At 42.6% G+C, this 7755-nt stretch overlaps 1 long non-coding RNA gene across 2 annotated transcripts; it reads right to left on the reverse strand.

Moving 5' to 3' along the window:
- Positions 1-346: 346 nt before the first annotated feature.
- LOC141573421 (uncharacterized) lies at positions 347-6714 on the reverse strand. 2 transcript variants are annotated; one of them, XR_012499112.1, is made up of 3 exons: positions 6626-6714; positions 1412-1587; positions 347-585 (listed from the first exon to the last, which is right to left on the reverse strand). It is a non-coding gene; the product is annotated as an uncharacterized LOC141573421 (long non-coding RNA). The 2 variants fall into 2 exon arrangements; XR_012499111.1 differs by lacking the exon at positions 6626-6714 and adding an exon at positions 1888-1937.
- Between the last annotated feature and the right edge of the window lie 1041 nt (positions 6715-7755).

The raw sequence follows: 7755 nt of genomic DNA on the forward strand, positions 1-7755 counted from the left end.
AATTTATAATGCAATTTAAATCTTTCTGTAGAATTTAAAATATGTAGTTGTAACAAAAATACGTGAAATAAAATGATTTCACTTTTATTTTCTTTTCAATAAGCAAAACAAAATAAAATAGAAAAGAAAAAAAAAGGTTTGAAGGAGTAGAAATAACTTTCTTTCCGTAGAATCAATTCCCTAACAAAGGTTTTTTGGTTGTGTTGTTAAACAGCATATAAAATTGATAGGTTGTGACATATTGGAAATGAGGAAACAGTGGAGACATACTACCTCCAATGAAGTCATTTAGTTACCACGTCAAAACTAGTTCTGCTTCCTGAATGACAGGCCAGTAAATCGGGAGATGAGGTGTTAGAGCAAGGAATGGTGACTTTATTTGAAAAGCTGGCAGACCCAGAAGATGGCATACTGATATCCTGGAGAACCCTCTTCCCCAAGTCAGAATTCAGTCTCCTTTTTTACTAAAAAGGGGCGGGGGTGGGGTTGGTTGTTGCAAACTTCTTGCTGTACGAATTGATTTCCTTGGAATCCTTTGTTCTTGCAGCTGTCCATGTGGGTCAAATCATGGTGCCCCTGTAAAACCTCCAAAAATAAACAAAGTTTATTCTGTTTTACTACTTGCCATCTATATATAAGTGCAGAAGAGCTAACATCCTTAAAGATCAGAGCCCGGAGAATAGTCTCTCCTGGATATTTCAGGCTAAAGGCAACTTTCTTTTACAAAAGTTCCAGAGCTAACAAGTCTGAATCTAGAAAACAGGGCAGAGGTTTAAAGCCAAAGGAACACATCTAATATGGAGTCAAATTTGTTCTCTTCTATTACAATTTCTTTTTCCACCTCATAAATAATTTTATTAAGAAACATGGGCAATTTTTTTTTTATTTTTGCTTCTTAATAATGGATAAGTGGTCCAAATACATTTTTGTGAACAGGGATGCTGTGCGTGCCTTGGGGTTACAGCAAATTCTTGTTGGGGGTGGTCGACCCTGCAACATGCCTGCTGCCCCGTGACCTTTGGTGAGAGTCCCCCTAACCAGGGGCTATCTTCAGGAACCAGCATATGGGCATTGACCTCTGGAGACCTCTTTTTCATGTGCAGGAAATTTTTTCAGATTCTGTGATTGAAAAATCACTCCAGTTGGGGAAAATTAGGGAATAAAGGAAGAGGAAAGGGGCTTGGAGTAGAGTAGAAGAGAAGGACAGAAGATCATGGAGCCTGGGGGCTTGGCAGCGAGGCCTCCGGAGAGAGAGAAGCAGAGGTGGGGATGGGCCCGGTTCCAGAACCAGCTCCTGCACCTGTCCGCGCGCCCAAGACACACAGCCTTTAATGACCCAGGACTCTCTGCTGTCTGGGCGTCACCCTAGGCAGAACTTTGAGAACAAAATTAAGGGGTGGGCAGTACTCACATAGGGGGTCACAGAGGACTTTGTTCAAGTCCACAGTGCCTTTTCTGGTCATGTGTCTTCAGTTGTCCTTTATCTTAGGATCTGAGGAACAGGAGCAAGGAACTCAGGGAGAGATCCAGGAAGACATCTGAGTGTGTTAGGGAGGACATTCACAGCGAAACGGGGAGCGAGGACACCTGCAGCAAAGTAAAATGACTTTACAACTATTGCATCAGAGCTGCAGGTATGAGAGAGCCTAAGCCTGTTTCAGAGTGCTGGGGACAAGTGGAAAGGAATGGTAAAATTTCCACTGACAATTGAAATTTTGTTAAACAGCCTGCTACTCTTAATTGTATCACTTGAATGTAGGCAGGTGTATGTCTGTGAGCATTTATAGGTTCACACAACCCCACCAGCCCCTCTTGACCCCATCGGGGATGGGCTTTCTCAAGCACAGTGCACCTCCTGCTTGGGTGGGCCATGCTGCATGTCCTCACCTTGGGCCGGGCTGCTGCAGGGCACTGAGTCCCCAGGCACGGGCTGTGAGACACAACAGGAACATCTCTGCTCATAACTGAGAGCATCCGTTTCCCCCTGCAGTGTAAGAATGCCGGTGACTCAGTTAGAAGCATGCTTCAAAGCTGTCCGTGTCTTTGCCATCCAGAAGCGGAGCCTGGGAGCTTCCGAATTTCTCCAGAATGCGGTTTACATTCACCTTCGATAGGTGAGTGCATGTCCACTTACAATTGGAGGAATTACTGCAGTTTTTCTGAAACTTACCACTATTCCATCTGATTTTTCTGTGCTAGGATTCAGTATAGCCTGCTAAAAATTCTGGAGTCAGATCTTGAAACCCTGATGAAGAGGACTATTTATCTTATTTCTTTATATGATAGTATTTTGCTTTCAAAATTCAGAGTTTTTGGTTTTTTGAGGAAATTTGGGGGGGTTGGAGAATCAACTTTTCTCTTACCATCTATGTGACCTGTTGCTATATGCCTCTCACCTGTCTTCTGTCACTTGTGAGGCAGTTCCATTTGTGACCCTGTCTGGTTTGTTCATGTTATAAAACATAAAGTCTGTAAAAGTACAGTCCCTTTTACTCTGAAGACATTCCACAAGTACTACTTAAATCTGAGTGTGGTTTTTAGAAGAGAGAATCATTAGAACATGTACTTGCAGGTTGCTAGTGCAAAATCCCCAAATCAATACTCTAGCTCAACATCTAAGATCTTTCTAATCTACCTTGGATTTATATGGATAAGTGAAGCAGTTTGCTAAGAACACAAGACCAGGTTTAGAATACAGGCTGGTGTAGCTCAGCAGGTCCTTCCATGCTGATGCTCTGCCAGAGGGCGGGGCCGAGGAGAGAGGGCGTGTCCTGCCCTCCCTGAGCTGACAGTTTCATGGCAAAGACCTTCACCAGGTGAAGAACTGGGAGTTTCTTCTAAGAACAGTGGGATTGAAAAGAGTCCTATAAGCGCGGGACTGACAGAATCCCATTTGACTCAAGTAGGGGAGAGCGGTTGTGGGGCCACTTGGGAGACTCGTGAGTCCATGAGTGCAGTGTTGGTGGCTTCCACTTGAGCGGTGAGATGGTCAGTGGGTAAAAGCGAACAGATTGAAGACATGTTAAGATGGTAAAAAGAAAGGATGAATGCTGTCTGTGAAGGTAGGATGGAGTAAGGCCCAGCTTTCTGGGTGGATTAATCAGGTAAATGATGGTCCTGCTGTGCTTTTAGGAGGGAAACTTGCAGAGGAAGTTCGGGGGGAAAACTGATGAGTTCAGTTGTGGGTAAAGTGAAAGGCTGCTCGATGTGTGGTCTGGGAACTCAGGTGAGAGCCAGTAGTGAGTAGAGGGAGGGGAGAGAGTTTTTCAAATCATTTTGTCTTGTGAACATACAAATAGGAATGAGTAATGACACACAAAACCTCTAAATTCTGGATTTAAAACCCAATAACATTTTGTTATATTCAGTGCAGAGGTTCTTAAATTTTTAATAGAAATTAAACAAATAGAAACAAAATAGTGGAGTTAATCAACATCTTAGAGTTGATGTGTGTCCTTGTATGTATTTTGATACCTCATCTCTTTATAAGCATAATCTACAATAGCTTGTTTAGCATAAGATTTAAAAAAAGGGACGGGGCACACAATGTTGTGGGTTGAGGCTGATCACCTTGGGCAAATTTTGTAGTCTCTCTGTGCCTTAGTTGCATCTTCTGTGACTGCCCCCAGGCCCCTCATCACAGCTGACTTCCTAGACTAGATTTTGGGAGGGAGGCTGCTGAAGGGATTAAGAAGTGGCAAATGCTAGAGATACTGAAGAGAGACAAAAAAACAGATTAAAGCCTATAAACTTTGTACAAATACCCTCAAAAGTGAAAGAATCCCGCAGTGTTTTGAGCCACTTAGCGTAAGGGAAACAAAATCACGTGGACCCAATTCTCTTGAGCATGTGAGTATTGTGGGTGGGAGGATGTCATCAGAAAAGTGTTGAGAAGAGGCCTTTTGGTTTCCCTTGACATTTCCAGTAAGGATGGGGCAGAGGAGCGAAAACCCCCTCTTCACAGTGGAAGCTGCTCTTTTGTGCGAAACTGACCAAAGGTTGGAGACCAGTCATCAGCGGTGCTGGCAAATGAAGAGACTTCAGGATTGGGTGGGGCACTTGCTGTGACTTCCAGGTGACCTGCTGATTGGGGGCTGTGAGGAGGGCAGTATGTTTGCAGGGTGACCCGGGCATAATCCCTGGCTCTGAGGCTGCTGGTCTGATTAGCAGACCTGGGCACCCGCAGTCCTAATGGGGCAGCTCATGATGTAGCCTGGGACACCTGCCATTCTGAGGGCGAGAAGAGGGTTCCTCTGAGGCGGTGTCCCTGTGGAGAGTGGAAACATCCTCCTGCAGGGGAGAAAGTGCCTCTGAGCACGGGGCCAGAAACACAGGCAAGACCAGCCTGAGCACGGAGGGTTTGGGAACCCGGAAGTCATACAGTGGACTGAGCAGCCTTGTTCCTGAGAGACTGGAGGGAAAAGATGCTGAAAAGTCAGGCAATGGTCCGACCCTGTGGTGGGTTATGAGTGACAAGAAAGGACTGGTCAGGCAGGCACGAGAGAACCCTGTGGCCATCCCAGCTGGGGCATCACGCCGGAGGGAGGAGCAGAGTTATAGACTTTGCCACTTATTAGCTGTGTGACTTTGAGCAATATCACTCCACCTCTCTCTACATATATCTTGATGTGTAAAGTGACAGAGTGACAGGCTCGTTTCATCAGAAGGCTTAGTTTAGCTCTGATCCTCTGTGTCCTGTCCTGTCAGTGCTACCCTGCAAGTTTCTGCAGCGGCTGCTCTTACCCTGAGATGGGAGGGCGCAGAGGGACATTGTAGAGCCTGAGGGCAGGAAGAGGTTGCTTTAAAAGCAGACTTGTAGACGCCTGCATTTGCAGAATTTCAGGCAGTTTGGTTGGAGTTAGTGGAGAGAACTTTGGAGGCCTTAGTATCCTCATAAAACTTGTTTTCCCTTGGGGACTGGATTTAACTTTGCAGATCCATGTTGAAGATTTGAGCTTCTGGCAAAGCTGTTTTCAGAGATGGGTATATACATAACATATGGTATAAAATAAAATGCTTTTATTTAATGTGTGGGACTTTGCAGGTCTTGGGAACAGCTAAGTTGGCCTGGTCTCCACGGATGACAGTAGGGGTCAGCAGAGCGTGCGGGAGGGCAGGCTGACCGCCTTGCTTCTGCAGGGGGTTCTCCATAGCAAGACACTCTGTTGAGTTGACTCTTCTCTAAGTTTGGTCTGAGCAGACAGCAAAGTAATGAGTTCTGGTGGGATTGTATAATGACAGGAAGAAAGAGGAACCCGTGGTTTTCGGGACTACAACACGCTTTTGGTTCCTGATCCAGTGTGTTCCATTACAGAATTGATGAGTTGTGTCTATTCTGGGACTTGATTGAAAGAAACATTCAGCCTTAAAATTAAGAGTTATGTATTATTTGGAGGGAGGACTCGAGCCGGGATGACAGCCTTTCAGATCACTCTGAGAGACTGCTCCCAAGAGGTAGGGAAGGAGCTGGGATATATAGGAGCTTTACAACAAAGACCAGGTAGTTGGAACAATAAAAGATTGTTATCTAAGAAAGCCAGGTATCTCAAGTTCAAGAATTTAGTGTTTTTCTATGTATGGGAGGATGCGAACATTTTGGTCATTGAATTCAATTCTTTAACGAGCACCTGGCTATCTAGGGCCAGTATCCTGTTGTTTCTTACTGTGAGTCCGCTCAGAGGGCACCACTGTGAGTGGCTGAGAGGCTAGGCTGCAGGCTTGTACTCGCTGAGGGGTGGCAGCAGCTGCTGATGACTTGGTTTCAGCATTCTTTGTTTACTGACATGGATGCAGTATTTTCATTCACATTGTAGTATTTTCATTCACAGTGCTCCCCCTTGGTCCTAAATTCGACCAATATTTTGAGAGACATTTCATGACCAATTTTGTCCCATGGTGCTAGGATGGCTCATTCCTAGTTAAGTTGAAGAATATTCTGAGCTGCCATTCAAGGTGTTAGATTTTTATCAGGACCTGTTGATACTAAAATTTCTCTGGATCGCCTGTCTTACTAGTCTATTATGATCGAGGAAATGTTTGCCCTTCGTTGCTCATTCCCATACCTAGAACCACACTATTACAATTATTTTATACAGGGTTATAAATTTTATCTAGTTCTTCAAGATGTTTAGCCATCATCAATCTTGTAGGCCTAGTTACACATTGGGAAATGTAACAGACAACAATTTTATTATATAGACAGGATATAAGTAATAAATCTAGTAAAGTTAATAAAGTCACGAATGAGAATTTAATAGTCGAGAAGTTATATTTTTGGGTTAAAATTTTGCTTGTGTTCCTGATTGAGTTTGAGTCATCTTATGAGAAATTTCATATTTATGGTCAGGGTCAGAGCAGGTATTAATTAGCCTGGTGAGGTCTCCCACCTTGTAAGATCAACAGTGGCCTAAACAGAACTATAATTTCCTTTTTAGAATAACGTTTCTGAGGGCTATCTAGTTAGAGCCTTGGAGTAGGGAAACCCACCAAGGTAACACAGAAGTACTAGACATAGGTAATTTACCATAAACTTAACAGTTGGAGTAGTTCATAATCAAAGGTAGGAGAAATTATCAAAGTAATTGGCATACAGGCCTGGTTCGGTGTTTTGGGTCAGCTGTCTTACCTCAGATGTCGTCGTCTTCTCATCCTGGCCTGGGTAGATTTTTCTTCATTTGGGCATTGTTTTAAGGTGAGCAGTGCTCTATAGGCCAGTGCACTGCAGGGGATGTTTCTGATAGGAAATGAATCCAAAAGTCCATTTCCTTCAGCTTTGGTATGTACGGTCTAGTTAAGAGTACCTGATAAAGGATCCTTCCATTCAGGTAGTAGACAGTTTTTTAAGTCATGCCTGTTCCAGTATGTATAATCCCCTGGCTGCAGGTCATGGGGCATTGGAACTTTACCCAAGGATAGATTACTGAACTTCAGAAACAAACCTAGAGTATTCTTTTCATAATTCAATTAACCTTTACAGCAATGTGACATAACAGCAAGGAATGATCTGGGAAATGTCTTAGTAAATATAGACCTCAATTAACAAAACTAGAATTTAATATCCACTAAAATATAATCTTTTTTCTCTCTAAAGTTACCCTCATTTTTCTCAAATATATTCAAATCAAGAGTAATTTGTTTACAAGTTAAGTCTGATTATTTGATCATATAGGCTTTTTTAAATTGGCTGTGTTGGAACTTTTAATTAGGAGTCTCAGGGTAGAATGTTAATAAGGTTTTCTAAGGCCAGGAAAGCCACATCAAGGTTTGTCATGGTTTTCTGCCTTACACATTTAGGTAAATTCTTTTCTCTTTAAAATCCTTAAAATACCTTGAGATTCCTATATCTGTTAGGAGATGATCTTCCTCATTTGTCTGATAGAGCCACTGGGGACCTAAGAGATTTTAGTCTCTTGAGGGATCAGAGAGAAAAGATAACTCTTCCAAGTCTGCTTACATAGGTATAATTTATCAAATTTCTGTGAATCATAACTAGTTAAGGAGAAGAGTTTCTTTATGTCAGGGAAACAGGTTAAAAGCCAGTAGTATTTCAGACAAAATCAAAAATTATAACCATATTCACCAGTTTACTCAGTCCCATGTAACTAATTTTTTAATCAGTTTTCATTAGACATTTAAAATTTCTTACCGAGTTTAGTTCAGTGTTATAGTTCGAAATTTATTTGAAATCAATAAATCTCCTTGAAGAGAAAGCATTTTGCAAAATCATCAGAAGAAAGCAATTAACTGTCTATAAAT

Source organism: Camelus bactrianus, chromosome 15 (assembly GCF_048773025.1).
Source record: "Camelus bactrianus isolate YW-2024 breed Bactrian camel chromosome 15, ASM4877302v1, whole genome shotgun sequence".
Classification (NCBI taxonomy): Eukaryota; Metazoa; Chordata; class Mammalia; order Artiodactyla; family Camelidae; genus Camelus; species Camelus bactrianus.